Below are 16,669 nucleotides of genomic sequence, written 5' to 3'. Positions count from 1 at the left end.
AAATAAATTAATTCAGGATATTAAGGGTTAATAAAGACATTTATTATTATATTATTATTATTATAAGATCTTAATGGGAAAGGAATGAGAGAAAAACTACTTAGATCTTATATTAATCAATCGGAGATTTCACAATATTATTAAGAGGATTGCTTATCCAGGTATCGACTCTGACTACAACTCTCTGATTAAGAATTTTCAATCTAAACTCAAAATGCTATCGACAAAAATAATAAAAAAGTTAAATATAATATTGATAAATAGCGAAAACCAATGGCTAGAGATAAAATGGAATCAGAACTACCAGAACTATCAGCAAATTACAATCCACGACATAGCAAGTATGAGGACTTAACACAAACTATAACATTCAAACTGATCTCAACGCCTTTCTAAAACCATCAAATTAAAAATAATACTCATGGTTGACGCTATATTGTGCCTCATGCAGGATAAAATTCTAAATTGACTGGACCATCTGGTATGTGACTATTGGTCCTCTGGCAGGAACCTTTACAGAAACGGTTAAGCTCTATAAATTATTGTCACCTTTGATAAACACGTGATCAAAGAACCGTAGAATGCGCTGCCCACAAATTATGGTCAGCCTTTTTTAATGTTAAGCTAGTTAAGGATGAAAACGGTTGTCCTATAAGCTGTCCAAGGTAGGCGCAGCATTCTCTTCCAACACTACACCTCAAGAACATACATATTCTGGCGTTATTTTACGCGAAGAGGCCAATATTCTAGCCAGTATACAAATACTGAGAATACGAGTGCATTCATTGGTTTCTTGAGAGAAAGATCTGTCTTCTCTTTTCAAACTTTAGTTAGGCGACTCATTGCATTTTCTTCATATGCACTGAGAGAACAATTTCTTTTCTCCTAAAACACTGATTTCTTTGAGCCATCTTCCTTAAAAGTTAACATATCATATTAACTTAAACATACCGGTTCACTTATAAAGAAACGAGTTTTTAAACACAACTCAATAATTTCTTACAGATAATTTCTTCAATACTAAGAAATGTATTAATGGTTACATTTAATTTTCTTATCCTAAAGTTTTTGTTTCTTAAATTGAAAACTACAAATATTTTGCAATATAAGAAATATAATGTTAGCTTAATCCATATTTATATTTGTGAACAAGAAATTTTCTTGCAATCAAATAAATATTTTAAACGACAAGAAATAATTCTTTAGAAATACCCTTTGTAGCAACTGTGGTTATAAAATAAAAACTTTATCATTAATGTGAAATGTTACTTGCAAAGAGATTTTCTTCCACAAAAAAATTGCTCAGATTAACTAAGTATTTATGATTTAATCGTCAGTGTTTGTCAAGATGGCGTGATATTAGTTCATGTTCAAATATATGGATTTTGGATTTGTTGGCGTTCTTTATAAATTATCGGATATTTTGAAGGTACGTACCTATTAGGTATGAAATAAAAGTAAATGGAGTAATCTAAGACGTAATAATAAAATTGTTGCGTATCCGAATGGTTATAAAAGAAACATAATAGTATCTTTATATGCTCTTAAGGTATAATCATGGACAATTCTGAAAGGAAGGAGCTTATTATTCTAACCGGGGAATAAGCCACAATTTAAAGCTGGGACAGAATGATATACATAATATATAGCTTCAGAACAATATTTAGAAAGGAACTATTAACCAACTGCGGGGCCTTCCAGAAATGGTAGAACTTTATACATATAAGTACCTTTTTAAAAATGTGTATACTTTTGTTTCAACTATAATAGGTTTCTTGAATGTATCGTCTTCTATAAAAATATACAATACAACGCTATATCAAACATGGCGGGTGCAACGCTGAGGATTTATGTTCATTTATTTGTGATAAAGAGATCAGTTAGCCTTAAAAAATATTTTAATCGTTAAGAAATTTTATTTCCGAAAACTGTGGATTAGTTAATATGCATTAAATGACTTAAGATGTAAACTAATAATATTTTCCCGTAATAAAATTTCTTAACGATTAGGTATGCTGTCTCTTTTAGATTATAAAAATAAGGAAAATTACATATTATGTCTGCTTCAATGTTTTACATTGGTTGTATTTTCCCTCTTGATTTAGCTAAACAATGTTTATTGTGTGATTTAATATTTAGTCCAGTCGGGTTAGACGAATAACAGGCCTAACCTTGCATTAGGAGCTGCCCCAAATTTTATTTTTCTAATCTTTAGGGAGGATCAATATTAGTATAAATTTAAAATCTCGACTGAATTCCACCGTTGCGTTAGCCGCCATCTTGATTTTAAACGAGAACCGTTTTTGCTCAATATCTCCGCCATTTTCAATTTTTTGACAAAAAGTGTAAAAACTGAAATTATTGAAAATGCGATTTTATATAATTTCATCTATTATAATTTTTTTCGTGCGGTCGATATTTTCCGAGTTATGAGGGGAAAATAGTGAGAGTTGGAGCATAATTATTGAATTATTGAATTATCTCGTTTATTATTAGTTTTACAACAAACATGTACCTATACAAAAATAAAGAGATTTAAATTCTACACAATTTTGGTCTCTTTAATTTTTTTGATAAAATTAATATTTAAGGTAGTACGTATGCGGTAATGGCGCGAGCGTAAGACCGGATTGATTTTATAGCAATTGTTTTTGTTCAATATCTACGCCATTTTCAACTAAAATTTTTCAAATTATAATTTCCTACAATTTCTTTTTAACAATTTTTTTCATGCTGTTGATATTTTCCGAGTTACATGAGAAAATAGTAAAAAGGTGGTGGGGGGAGCATAATTATTGAATTGAATTTTGTTTCCGAGCTGCCCCAAATTTTATAATTCTATCCTTTAGGAGAGATCAATAGTAGTGTAAATTTAAAAACTCGACTGAATTCCGCGGTTACATTAGCCGCCATATTGATTTTAAATGAGAACTGTTGTTGCTTAATATCTCCGCCATTTTCAACTTTTCGACATAAATGGTGCGAAAGAAAATTGTTGGAAATGCAATTTCCTACAATTTCTTTGGCACAATTTTTTTATACGATCAATATTCTCCGAGTTAAGAGGGAAATAATGGAAGCGGAGGGGAAGCATAATTATTGAACTGTCTCATTTATTATTAACTTTACGACATAACTGTACATAAACAAAAATAAAGAGAATTATATTTTATACAATTTTTGAAACTTCCAATGAAACATCAACCAAACTAAATATATAAAAGACATAAAAAGACATTATATACATTAAGTTCACTTAATTTTATTAACTAGCGGGTTTTATTGGTTGAATTTGTCTGTAGATATTTTAAGTTTTATGTCAGCTAATATATCGTGATGTTTCAACAATTTTTTTTTTAATTTTGGACCCTGTTGGGGGGAATTTTTCCATTTCCCCCCTTGTAGACCCGCCACTGGTTCTCTCGAAAAATTGTAGTAAATCGTAATTGCAACACTTTTCAGTTCTTACACTTTTTGTCGAAAAGTTGAAAATGGCGGAGATATTGAACAAAAACAATTGCTACAAAATCAATCAGGTCTTACGCTCGCACCTTTACTACATACGTACTACCTTAAATATTGATTTTATCAAAAAAATGTATGGCATCAAAATTGTACAAAATTTAATTCTCTTTATTTTTGTATAGGCATATATTTGTTGTAAAACTAATAATAAACGAGATAATTCAATAATTCAATAATTATGCTACAACTGTCACTATTTTCCCCTCATAACTCGGAAAATATCGACCGCACGAAAAAAATTATAATATATGAAATTATAGAAAATCGAATTTTCAACAATTTCAGTTTGTACACATTTTGTCAAAAAATTGAAAATGGCGGAGATATTGAGCAAAAACGGTTTTCGTTTAAAATCAAGATGGCGGCTAACTCAACGGCGGAATTCAGTCGAGATTTTAAATTTATACTAATATTGACCCTCCCTAAAGTTTAGAAAAATAAAATTTGGGGTAGCTCCTAATGCAAGGTCAAATGCTATCCCGACTGGGCTAATTATACAGATTAATAATTAATATTTCATTAACAAAAAGAAAAAAATAAACAAAGATGTGTAGGTTAAATAATGCCAGGTTTGAACTAAATATGATTGATTATTATTAGTATTAATAGTTATTATGTGGGGCCGTGTATTTGTTTTTTTGTATTTCCTAAATTTGTCAAAATAGATATCTATATCTTTATAAAAAAGAATTTATTAAAATAAGTTTATTCTTTCTATATAACGATTTAGTTTTAGTGAATTGCTGATATACAAAGTGCTATTAACAAATGAAGGAAAAATTGAGGAAGTTAAATTTGCTTCTCCATCCTTTTATTGTTGTGTAGGAGCCAGTGGTTTAAGAGTGGAGAAAATAATTGTATGTAATAATAACGCTTTATATCTTGTTTGTATTAATAAATAATGATTTTACCTTAACACAATGATTTATTTCGCCGTATGTAATATGACTTTATTTTCAAGAAATATTAACTTAATTCTAAATATACGATTATATTAATAGGAAGAAAGTAATATTCCTTACTAAGAAATCTTATTGCTTAGAAAGAATAGTTTTATAATGTCAAGAAAATATATTCCTATGACTAATAAAATCAATTAACATCAAGTGTAATTTCTTTCTGATAAATGGGTTTGAAGTTTGCCAGAAAGTGATAGTTCAATCATGTTTAAGATATCTTTCTTTGGCTATAGTAAAATTTATTTGAAATATTTTAGAAATTTATATATTACATAAAAATATATATTTCTTAGGCAACATGCCAAGTCGATCTTTCTTAAATATAAATAAAGTTTCTTTATGTCAAGAATTTTTTTCTCTCGAAGTGGAGACTTAGAGGGAATTGTAATTAGGAAAGCCGAACCTGGCAATAAACGCAAAGAGAAGAATGGTGATATAAATAATATATAGCTTCAGAACAATAATATTTAGAAAGGAACTATCTACCAACTGCGGGGCCTTCCAGAAATGGTAGAACTTTATACATGTAAGTACCTTTTTAAAAATGTGTATACTTATGTTTCAACTATAATAGATTTCTTAAATGTATCGTCTTCTATAAAAATATACAATACAACGCTATATCAAACATGGCGGGTGCAACGCTGAGGATTTATGTTCATTTATTTGTGATAAAGAGATCAGTTAGCCTTAAAAAATATTTTAATCGTTAAGAAATTTTATTTCGGAAAATTGTGGATTAGCTAATATGCATTAAATGACTTAAGATGTAAACTAATAATATTTTTCCGTAATAAAATTTCTTAATGATTAGGTATGCTGTTTCTTTTAGATTATAAAAATAAAGAAAATTACATATTATTATGGCTGCTTCAATGTTTTACATTGGTTGTATTTTCCCTCTTGATTTAGCTAAACAATGTTTATTGTGTGATTTAATATTATACAGATTAATAATTAATATTTCATTAACAAAAAGAAAAAAAATAAACAAAGATGTGTAGGTTAAATAATGCCAGGTTTGAACTAAATATGATTGATTATTATTAGTATTAATAGTTATTATGTGGGGCCGTGTATTTGTTTTTTTTGTATTTCCTAAATTTGTCAAAATAGATATCTATATCTTTATAAAAAAGAATTTATTAAAATAAGTTTCTTCTTCTTAACGTGCCCTATCAAGTCCCCTTGACGTTGGCGATTAACATGGCGAAACTGTCTCTGTCTCGAGCTATTCTAAATAGGTGTTCTGCTTTGTTTATTCCTGTCCACTCCCGGATATTCTTCAACCAAGAGGCCTGCTTTCTACCAATTCCTCTGCGTCCTTCGATTTTACCCATCATAATAAGTTGAAGAATATTATACCGGTCTCCCCTTACTACGTGTCCAAAATAGGCCATCTTTCTATATTTGATGTTATCAAGCAGCTCGCGGGTAGCATTTGCTGCTCTCTTAAGGACTGCCACATTTGTCAGCATAGCCGTCCATGGTATTTTTAGAATACGTCTGTGCAGCCACATTTCAAAGGCCTCCAAACGGTTAATGGTGGATATTTTTAATGTCCATGCTTCGACACCATACAAGAGGACTGACCAAATGTAGCATTTAATCATGCGCTTTCGAAGTTGAAGTTGCAAGGTATCATTACAGAAGAATGACCTCATTTTTAAAAATGTCGTGCGGGCTATCTCGATTCTACATTTTATCTCTTTATCTGGATCTAGTTGTTCAGTAATATGGCAACCAAGATATTTAAAACTGGGTACTCTTAAAATAAGTTTACTCTTTCTATATAAAAATTTTGTTTTAGTGAATTGCTGATAGACAAAGTGCTATTAACAAATGAAGGAAAAATTGAGGAAGTTGGATTTGCTTCTCCATCCTTTTATTGTTGTGTAGAAGCCAGTGGTTTAAGAGTGGAGAAAATATTTGTATGTAATAATAACGCTTTATATCTTGTTTGTATTAATAAATAATGATTTTACCTTAACACAATGATTTATTTCGCCGTATGTAATATCACTTTATTTTCAAGAAATATTAATTTAATTCTAAATATACGATTATATTAATAGGAAGATAATAATATTCCTTACTAAGAAATCTTATTGCTTAGAAAGAATAGTTTTGTAATGTCAAGAAAATATATTCCTATGACTAATAAAATCAATTAACGTCAAGTGTAATTTCTTTCTGATAAATGGGTTTGAAGTTTGCCAGAAAGTGATAGTTCAATCATGTTTAAAATATATTTCTTTGGCTATAGTAAAATTTATTTGAAATATTTTAGAAATTTATATATTACATAAAAAGATATATTTCTTAGGCAATATGCCAAGTCGATCTTTCTTAAATATAAATAAAGTTTCTTTATGTAAAGAATTTTTTTCTCTCGAAGTGGAGACTTAGAGGGAATTGTAATTAGGAAAACCGAACCTGGCAATAAACGCAAAGAGAAGAATGGTGATATATCTTATATTTAATGAATAACTTCCAAAAGATTGAACCAGTCTAGATATGTAAGAGTAATCTCAGGTGATATGATTTTTATTTGAGTGTTATCCTTTGTACCAAAAATTTAAATCTAAATCGGAAACGGTTATAATTAGAAGAAATTTAGGGATATTTCGGGTGTCGAGAGACATTTTAACGAAATAGGAGATTAGTTATATAAATTACTTTTCCACCGAAACGGTCCAATTAGGGGGGTCTAATGGAAAGGGCACAGTCTTGAATTACGACAACGATTCGCACGCAACACTACAATAATAGGGCACAGAACAACAAAATACCGAGGTAGGGATTTACAATCTAATTACAATGTGTTTTGGCTCTGTGGACTGAAGGGTTTAAGGGTATCTGGGCTTTTTCGACTGCGAAAAACGTGATAATATAGCCATTTTCCCACTGGATTAGGTGCCGCCGGGTATACTCCATGCTGATAGGTTTTATGGAAGCTTTATTTATGTTATCGTTCTAAACTAATTTGTAGTAAGATGTGTAAAGGAGTACGTTAAAAGTATTATTCAATATTATTCACGAATTGAAAACAACACCACAAAAATTAACCAATAAATATTAAGAGATAGCCTAAAAGCTATTTTTATATTATTATAAGGCCAACTAAACTTGGAAAACACAGATATAAGTGCAGTCACTGAAGGTGGATATGAGCTATTACCTCCAATTTCGTTGAACCTCCATCGATTTGCATTAAAATTGGTGAGTGGTTAGAGGATATATCAAGGAATAAAGGTGACATAGTGCCAACTTATGCTTTTACCCTGGGGGTGGATGCCACCCCGTCTCGGGGGTGAAAATTATATTATTAAAAATAACCCCATGATTCGATAGAGGGACAAATTCTAATCAAAATTTGTCATATAAAGTTACTAAAATAAATCACAACTTTTTGAGTTATTAAAGATCAATGATTTTAAATTTTCGTGAGAAAAATTGCACGTTTTTAAACGATTTTTCATAAATAACTCAAAAACTATAAGCTTTTACAAAAAGTTATTACCGAAATTGAAGCTAATAAAAAATTAAATAAACTCCTTACTATGAAAACCCTTTAGGGTTAACTAAAAGTGAATTATAAGTAATTGCATGTATACTTTTTTCGGCAAGTGCCCAAATCTAAGTATTCAAGATTAAATAACGGGAAAATGATGCATTTTATAACATAAACTTATTAAACATTTGGTAAAGTACTTAGAAATATCTACCAAATGAGCCCCCAAACAAGTTGACAGCATTAAAATTTATGCACCAAAAATTTTTCAAAATTCTTCTTTTAAAAATTTTTCTAAAATATGTTACTGTTTTTTTAATAATTCCGTCAATTTTTACGATATCAGGTTCAACTAAAAACCATTTGAAAGGTAATTCCAAGTGCTATGAAACCACGTCGAATTTAAATTTAATCTTCTAAACGGCTTACTTTTTTAAAAATTAAAGGATAAATGGCCCCGGTTACATGGTTCTCGCAACAAAATTTAAGCTTTAAACGTTTCTATCTCGGTTATTTTTTACCCCACAGAAATAGTAAAAAAGGTAAAATATTTGGTACAGAAAAAACTAAAATTTGGTTATATATAATTTTTTACATATATTGAGCACTTTTGGAGTTATTTTTGGAATTATTGAAGCTAATAAAAAAATTAAATAAACTCCTTACTATAAAAACTCTTTAGTGTTAACTAAAAGTGAGTTATAAGTAATTGCATGTATACTTTTTTCGGCGAGTGCCCAAATCTAAGTATTCAAGCTTAAATAACGGGAAAATGATGCATTTTATAACATAAACTTATTAAACATTTGTTAAAGTACTTAAATATCTACCAAATGAGCCCCGAACAAGTTGACAGCATTAAAAGTTAGGCTCCAAAATTTTTTCAAAATTCATCTTTTAAAATTTTTTCCAAAATATGTTACTTTTTTTTAATAACTCCGTCAATTTGTACGATATCAGGTTCACCTTAAAACCATTTGAAAGTTAATTCCAAGTGATATGAAACCACGTTGAATTTAATCTTCTAAACGGCCTACTTTTTTAAAAATTAAAGGTTAAATGGCCCCGGTTACATGGTTCCCGCAACACAAACACAACACTATCTCGGTTATTTTTTACCCTACAAAAATAGTAAAAAAGGTAAAATATTTGGTTGAAAAGAAACTCACCGGGCCACCATCCGGCGGACACCTCCGTTTCCTCGAAAGCGGCACCGCCAAACTACGAGCGTAACACTGCGATGAATGACGTCATAAAAAACTGTACCACGCAAAATAATAGCGGTGGTTTCCAAGGATGCGTTGGAAGCCACCGCTTGCTGAGTTTGCATATTCCATTGCCGCAGTGAAGAACCTTGAATTTTTCACCGTAATCTGAAGTAATTAATCGCAGTGTTACGGTCGCAGTTGGTCGGTGCCGCTTTCGAGGAAACCCAGACTAAAGCGATCGCTCGTCTACAGCCAGGGGTCGAGTCGTTGTATGGACCTGTGTGTGTGTGGTTGTTGATATTTTGATTCCGTATTGAGGAATAGAGTGCTTGCGAGAATTGCGTAGCTATTTTAATTCCGTATTAAGGAATAGCGTGATCGCGAGTCTGTGTGCATTTATTAATATTCTTTTTCAAAATTGAGGAATAGCGTGATTACTTCCTGTATTATACTAACATTGTTATTGCATTTTTGACAGCAGTAAATACAATCTTGATTCGGGTACAGACATCCGTCGAGGGCGCTTACTTCGGGGGGCAAAATGAAAATAAGAACATTGTTTTATTTTATTATTTTTTTGATTTTATTTTGTACTGAAAGACCGAGAATATTATATTTTATTTTAATCCAACCTGTGTTTTAGTGAGTCTGTTCTCCGAAAAATCTACCCGTTACAATGTGGCATAGACAAAAATGGTGTATTTATGATGTCTGTAGTCCAGAAGAAGCAGAGTTGTAGCTCATAAAAAGTAGGCCATTATTTGTCAAATTTCAAATAGAATATTTCAACGTGAAGTTCCTTTTTTTGGTAGTGATGAAAACCATCCACTAATTAGCACCCCAAATAGAACTAATCATTAGTGCTATACAACTTACGTTATTTATGTATAGTTTACATTATTTTTACTTGTTCAAAGTGCTTATTTTTGAAAAAAATTACATTTTTTTGAAATATGCGTATTTCAATGGCGACACATAAAATTAAATGGTATCGCCATATTTCACGTTCATTTACTGCATAAATGCCCATTTTTATATGTTTAATATAGTCTATTGATTATGTACTATAGAAAGGAACTACAACGTTAACGGGGTTTTATTATTTCATGTGGTCAATGAATCTCTATATATGAAAAAACCGCGGAGTGCTACCATTTAAAGGGGTGCGTTTTTGAGAAATGGGTGAATTAGTCCCTGGGCACAGGTTATATTAGGGTGAGTTCTATGCACTTTTGGTAGAAACACGTCTACATAAAAATTGTTCCTGGTTGAATTTCCTATCTAAATATAACTTTTTAAAGTCAAAGATACTTTTCTTTTACAAAAATATGTTCAAAAGAAAAAGCACAAAGAAACCCAAAAGAAAGAAATTTTGTTTTTTGTCCCATAACTTTTGTCCACGGGGATATAGATATAGACATTGCTTCACAGAAAAAAAACTTACATATTTTCTCTTTAAAATGATGTTTAGTAGAGGTCATTAGGATTTACATTTTTCGAAATATGAGTTTTTGAAATTCGCCACTCACAGCAATTTTAGGCAATTTTCCTTGTTATTTCGCAAATATTGTTCTGTAACTTTTTTCTACGTAACTTTAGGCATTTGCAATGGTACATGCAAGAGGAATAGAAATCAATTACCTTTAAAATGTTCTACTGTATAATGTTGTCCGACTTATTTTAACGAGGTTATCTTTTTTAAGACTTTATAATTTTAACGAGTTTTTACATTTTTTACGATTATTTTTTAAATTTCCCATTATAACTTTCTTTTCTACATTTAGTTATACATTATATAACGAAAAAGAAAGTTTATTCTGTTTACTTTAAAATAGTGTATTATAAAAAATTCTAGGATTATTTTTGAATAAGATATGCTTTTTCAAAATGTAATAAGTACTTGCAACGATTTTTGATTTTAGGATTATTTTTTAAATTCCTCATTATAACTTTTTTATGTGATTGTGTGTTATGATTGAATCTTATTTTTTATAGGTAATACTTTGGATCCACTTGACTCGGTCGGGCAAACTTCAAAATATGGATAATTCCAATATTTACTGTCAAAGCTCCTGCACCACAAGATTTGCTTGAAAAAATAGCCTGTAAATGTATCAAAGGATGAAAAAAACTGCGGTTGTAGAAAGATAGGAATTAGTTGTTCAATATTCTGCAAAGGGTGCATGTGCATGGGTACTAATTGTGGGAACTTTAAGATAACTGAGGTGTCAAGAAGATATTGAAGCTAATGCTAACGAAGAGACTGACTTTGATTTTGAAAATTTTTTAAATGTCAACGTTTAAATAATTTTAAATAAAGTGATGTTTTCTAAGACTAATGTTTATGTAATTTTTGTAAAAGAAATAATTTTAAATAATACAGGTAAAAAAATATCAAAGAATCACTCGGTTTCCAATATGTATTTAAATATAGATGATACACCATTTTAAAGAACAGAAAGTAAGCCCTCTTTATTGAGCAATATATAGTAGTATATTATGTACAAGAAAAAAAGTTATAATGAGAAATTTCAAAAATAATCGTAAAAAATGTAAAAAATAATATTTTTTATATTAGGTACTATATAATATACAGGGTGTAACAAAAATACAGGTCATAAATTAAATCACATATTCTGGGACCAAAAATAGTTCGAATGAACCTAACTTACCTTAGTACAAATATGCACATAAAAAAAGTTATAGCCCTTTGAAGTTACAAAATGAAAATCGATTTTTTCGAATATATCGAAAACTATTAGAGATTTTTTATTGAAAATGGACATGTGGCATTCTTATGGCAGGAGCATCTCAAAGAAAAATTAGAGTGAAATTTGTGCTCCCCATAAAAATTTTATGGGGGTTTTGTTCCCTTAAACCCCCCCAAACTTTTCTGTACGTTCCAATTAAATTACTATTGTGGTACCATTAGTTAAATTCAGTATTTTTAAAACTTTTTTGGCTCTTAGTATTTTTTCGATAAGGCAGTTTTTATCGAGTTGCGGCTTCTTTGTTAATATGTTTACATAAACATTTTATGGGGGTTTTGTTCCTTTAAACCCCCCAAATGTTTGTGTACGCTCCAATTAAACTATTACTGCGATACCATTAGTTAAACAAAATGTTTTTAAAACTTTTTTGCCTCTTTGTATTTTTTCGCGAAGGCAACTTTTATCGAGATATGGCTTCTTTTTTAATACGATTCAAAATATACCTAAAAATGTAAATCATACATAAATTTTCATATTATTACCAAGTCTCCATAATCGTACTTAACCATATACAAATATGTGGTGGATTTGAAAAATATTCAAAATATCGCGATAAAAACTGACTTTTCGAAAAAGTACTAAGAGCCAAAAAAGTATTAAAAATATTGTGTTTAAGTAATGGTACTACAATAATAATTTAATTAGAACGTACACAAAAGTTTGGGGGGGTTTAAAGGAACTAATCCCCGATAAAATTTTTTTAGGGCGTCCAAATTTCACTATAATTTTTTCTTAAGATACTACTGTTATAAGAATGCCATATGTCCATTTTCAATAAAAAATCTTTGATAGTTTTCGATATATTGGAAAAAATCGATTTTCATTTTGTAACTTCAAAGGGCTATAACTTTTTTTATGTGCATATTTGTACTAAGGTAAGTTAGGTTCATTCGAACTATTTTTGGTCCCAGAATATGTGATTAAATTTATGACCTGTATTTTCGTTACACCCTGTATAATATATTATATAGTCATATTATTTTATTTTTATAATATATTATAAAAAATCGTTAAAAGTATGAAATCTTGAAAAACCATAATCTCTTTAAAAAAAAGTCGTACAACGTTATACAGTATACCATTTTAAAAGTAATTGATTTCTATTCCTGTTACGTGTACCATTGCATACGAGTATACCTAAAGTTACGTAGAAAAAAGTTACAGAACAATATTTGCAAAATAACAAGGAAAATTACCCAAAATTGCTGTGAGTGGCGAACTTTGAAAAATCATGTTTCGAAAACTGTAAATCCTAATTACCTCTACTAAACAAAATTTTAAAAAAGAAATATGTAGGTTTTTTTTCTGTAAAGCAATGTCTATACCTATATCCTCGTGGACAAAAGTTATGGGACAAGAAACAAAATTTCTTTCTTTTGGGTTTCTTTGTGCTTTTTCTTTTGAATATATTTTTGTAAAAAAAAAGTATCATTGACTTTAAAAAGTGATATTTAGATAGTAAATTTAACCAGGAACAATTTTTATGTAGATATGTTTGTACCAAAAGTGCATAGAACTCACCCTAATGTAAGCTGTGCCCAGGGACTAATTCACCCATTTCTCAAAAACGCACCCCTTTAAATGGTAGCACTCCGCGGTTTTTTCATATATAGATGTCCATTGACCATATTAAATAATAAAACCCCGTTAACGTTGTAGTTTCTTTTAGCTATCTTATTTTGAATATAATCAATAGCCTAATAGCAGTATTGTGCATTTCTTCAATAGCTTTCCATTGAATTTTGGATCATTAGAAATACTAAATTTTTCCTATATTTTCTTTTTTTATATAAACTATTTTTTATACGTTTTATACGTTTAAAGTTTTTATAAATACAAATCTCAGAACGTCCATTAATTTTAAATGGATTGTAAAGGGTAATAAAATATAAAGGTCTCTGAATGACGATAAAGTCTAAATTTTTATTGAAAACCCCTAAAGTTATATTTATGATCGTCGCGTTATTTATATAACGTGATAGGATGCGTTATAAGATTTTTGATAAGGGAATAAAAGTTTTATGTGCACGAAACACAAAGTCTCGACATTGATAAAACTGCTCGAGAACACATGTAACGTACACAACAATCGTTAAAGAACATGCGATAGGTTAAAAATTTAGAATTATGTATACCTAAGGTAAAAATAATTAAGTATTGGATAAGGAAATTCATTAAAGAAACGAATTAAAAATTATTTTACAAAATTTTATATGTGATGTAAATTTTTCAAACAGATACCTTTGGGATTAAAAGTATATAATCCACTTTTAAAGAGGAACATCTTCATACAGTCACAAAACTAACTTTAAACACTACATACTCATAGCCTCCTTTGCTTCTATAAACAAAGAATGATCTAAGAAGCCATCTGCCCAAATGGGCTCACCACTCCCTCCAGTAATTGCTAATATATTATTGTGTTTTCAATTTTATCAATCAAAAGCAAAATAAAAATTAAATTAAATTTTTTTAAATAACGCGGGCACATAAATTTGATACACCCTGTATATTGAGCTATAAATATTTATTAGAATGTAGTTTGGATGTAAGTAGATTTCTCTTTTAATGAGCTTTCCGATGAACCATTAAATGACTTTTGTGAATAATTAAAGTGAAAATAACGATGTATTTAGATTTAAAATGGAAAAAGATTGTTTAGGGTATAGGTAATTATCAATTTCTCGAAATTGATAATTTAAAAGAAAGTTGGAATTTCAATATCTTTGTTTCAACACGAGTATATGTTGTAGAGTTTCTCCGAAAGTAATTAGGATTGTCGGAATAATTTTGTAAATGACTGTTTGTTTGTCGAATGGAAAAGTCGAGGTTTCGGATGTTTGGCAATGTGGAAGGGGAAAAGTAGTTAGAATGATTGAGAGAGTTGGAAAAAGAAGTCATTATGTTTTTGGCATCGATGAGGAGCAGTTCGACGTGTTAAGTGGATAGATAGTTAGCAGATACCAGTGGCTGTTTGACAGTGGAGAATAGTGTTGAAAAGTGGAACGAGAGACAGATCAAATTGAGACGAAATACCTCTTTGATTCTGTATTATTGTGAGAAGGAGAGCAGAGAATTTTTGGAGTTTTGTTTGAATCGAGTACGTGTCAAAAGAGACCCGGCTTGTTGGAGAAGTGGTGCTGGTATGCTAATAGTTTTGAAGCTGGACAACGGAGAGGGCTTTGAGGAGTAGCCTTTAACATAGTCAACGAGAGAGAGCTGTTTTGGGTCACGAGAAGACATCAGAGTGAGTGAAGCAAAAGGTCAGTCAATTTATGTGAAAGAGATTTTTATGTTCGGAAACAAAATTTTTGAGTAAAAAGCATATGAATTAAAATTCCAATATTTCAAAAAGTAAATAGTAAATATAGGTAATCTTGCGAATACATAAATTTGTTTTGTTTAGTTTGTTTTACCAAAGTCATCGGGAACAAACCGATAAATTGTTTTTTTTTAACTATAATAAATTTAAGTGGTAAAAATTTCATTCGGACATCTGTGTCCACAGGTTTTTTAGATTCGATAGATTTCAGAGTATTGATTTTGATAAATAAAAGACAATTCTGTATTTTTATTTTAATATTTTGCTTTATTTCTTTTCCCTATTTTATCCCGATTAGGATCAACTCAGAGATACTGAACCCACGAGAGAAGATAAGTATAACGTGAGATAATTTGGATTTTTTTTAATAGTATAAAAAAAAGGCACCCTGAGATTTTTTATTCAATTTTTATGTATGATTTGCGACAATTAAATAATTAATCAAATAAATAATAATTAATATAAAATTAAAAAGAAGCAGATCATAACAATATTTATGGAAGATTTCGAGACCCGAGTACTATCCACATCTACGCTAAAACCCACATGTTGGCTACGATATGTTGACGATACATTCGTCATTTGGCCCCACGGCAAGGATGCTCTAGTGTCTTTTGAAATCCATCTGCATGGTATACATCCCAGTATACAGTTCACGCTGGAGATGGAGACTGACTAATCCTTACCGTTTCTCGACGTTCTCATAAAGAAGAACCAATCCCAATGTTTTCATCACTCTGTTTATCGAAAACCCACCCATACCAACCGCTACTTGCATGTTAACTCTCATCACCCATCTTCACAAATTAACTCAGCCATTAATACCCTTGTCTCCAGATCAATGCGCCTCTCCGATGATGCAAGTAGCTCTATTGAGGTCTCTTCTTTAAAACAAGCCCTCATCCAAAACGGTTACCGCGAAAATCACGTGGATAGGAACATTTACAAACTTCAATCTCCCGTTCACTCCCAACCCAAAAAATCACATCCTGACCATACGAAAGCTTTTCTTCCTTACATCAGAGATGTTACTGACAAAATCCATAAAATTCTCAAACCATGAGGAATAAAGACAATATTTACGCCCCAAAAAAACTTACATATTTTGTCCGATCAGGCAACAATCCAAATGAACAACACGGAGTTTATCAAATTCCCTGTGCAGACTACCTCCGATCATACATAGGTCACACCAATCGTAGAATCCAAAATAGGATTTAAGAACATTCCATATCTATCTCCATAAGGGTCACAAAATTGACTTTGAACACTCCAGAACCATAACCACCATCCGCTTCTATAAACCAAGAATTATTCGAGAAGCCGTAGAGATCGACAAACGGCAAAATTGTCTCAATAAAAGAGATGAC

Source organism: Diabrotica virgifera, chromosome 1 (genome assembly GCF_917563875.1).
Source record: "Diabrotica virgifera virgifera chromosome 1, PGI_DIABVI_V3a".
NCBI lineage: Eukaryota > Metazoa > Arthropoda > Insecta > Coleoptera > Chrysomelidae > Diabrotica > Diabrotica virgifera.
Note: the sequence above shows the minus strand (reverse complement) of the source record.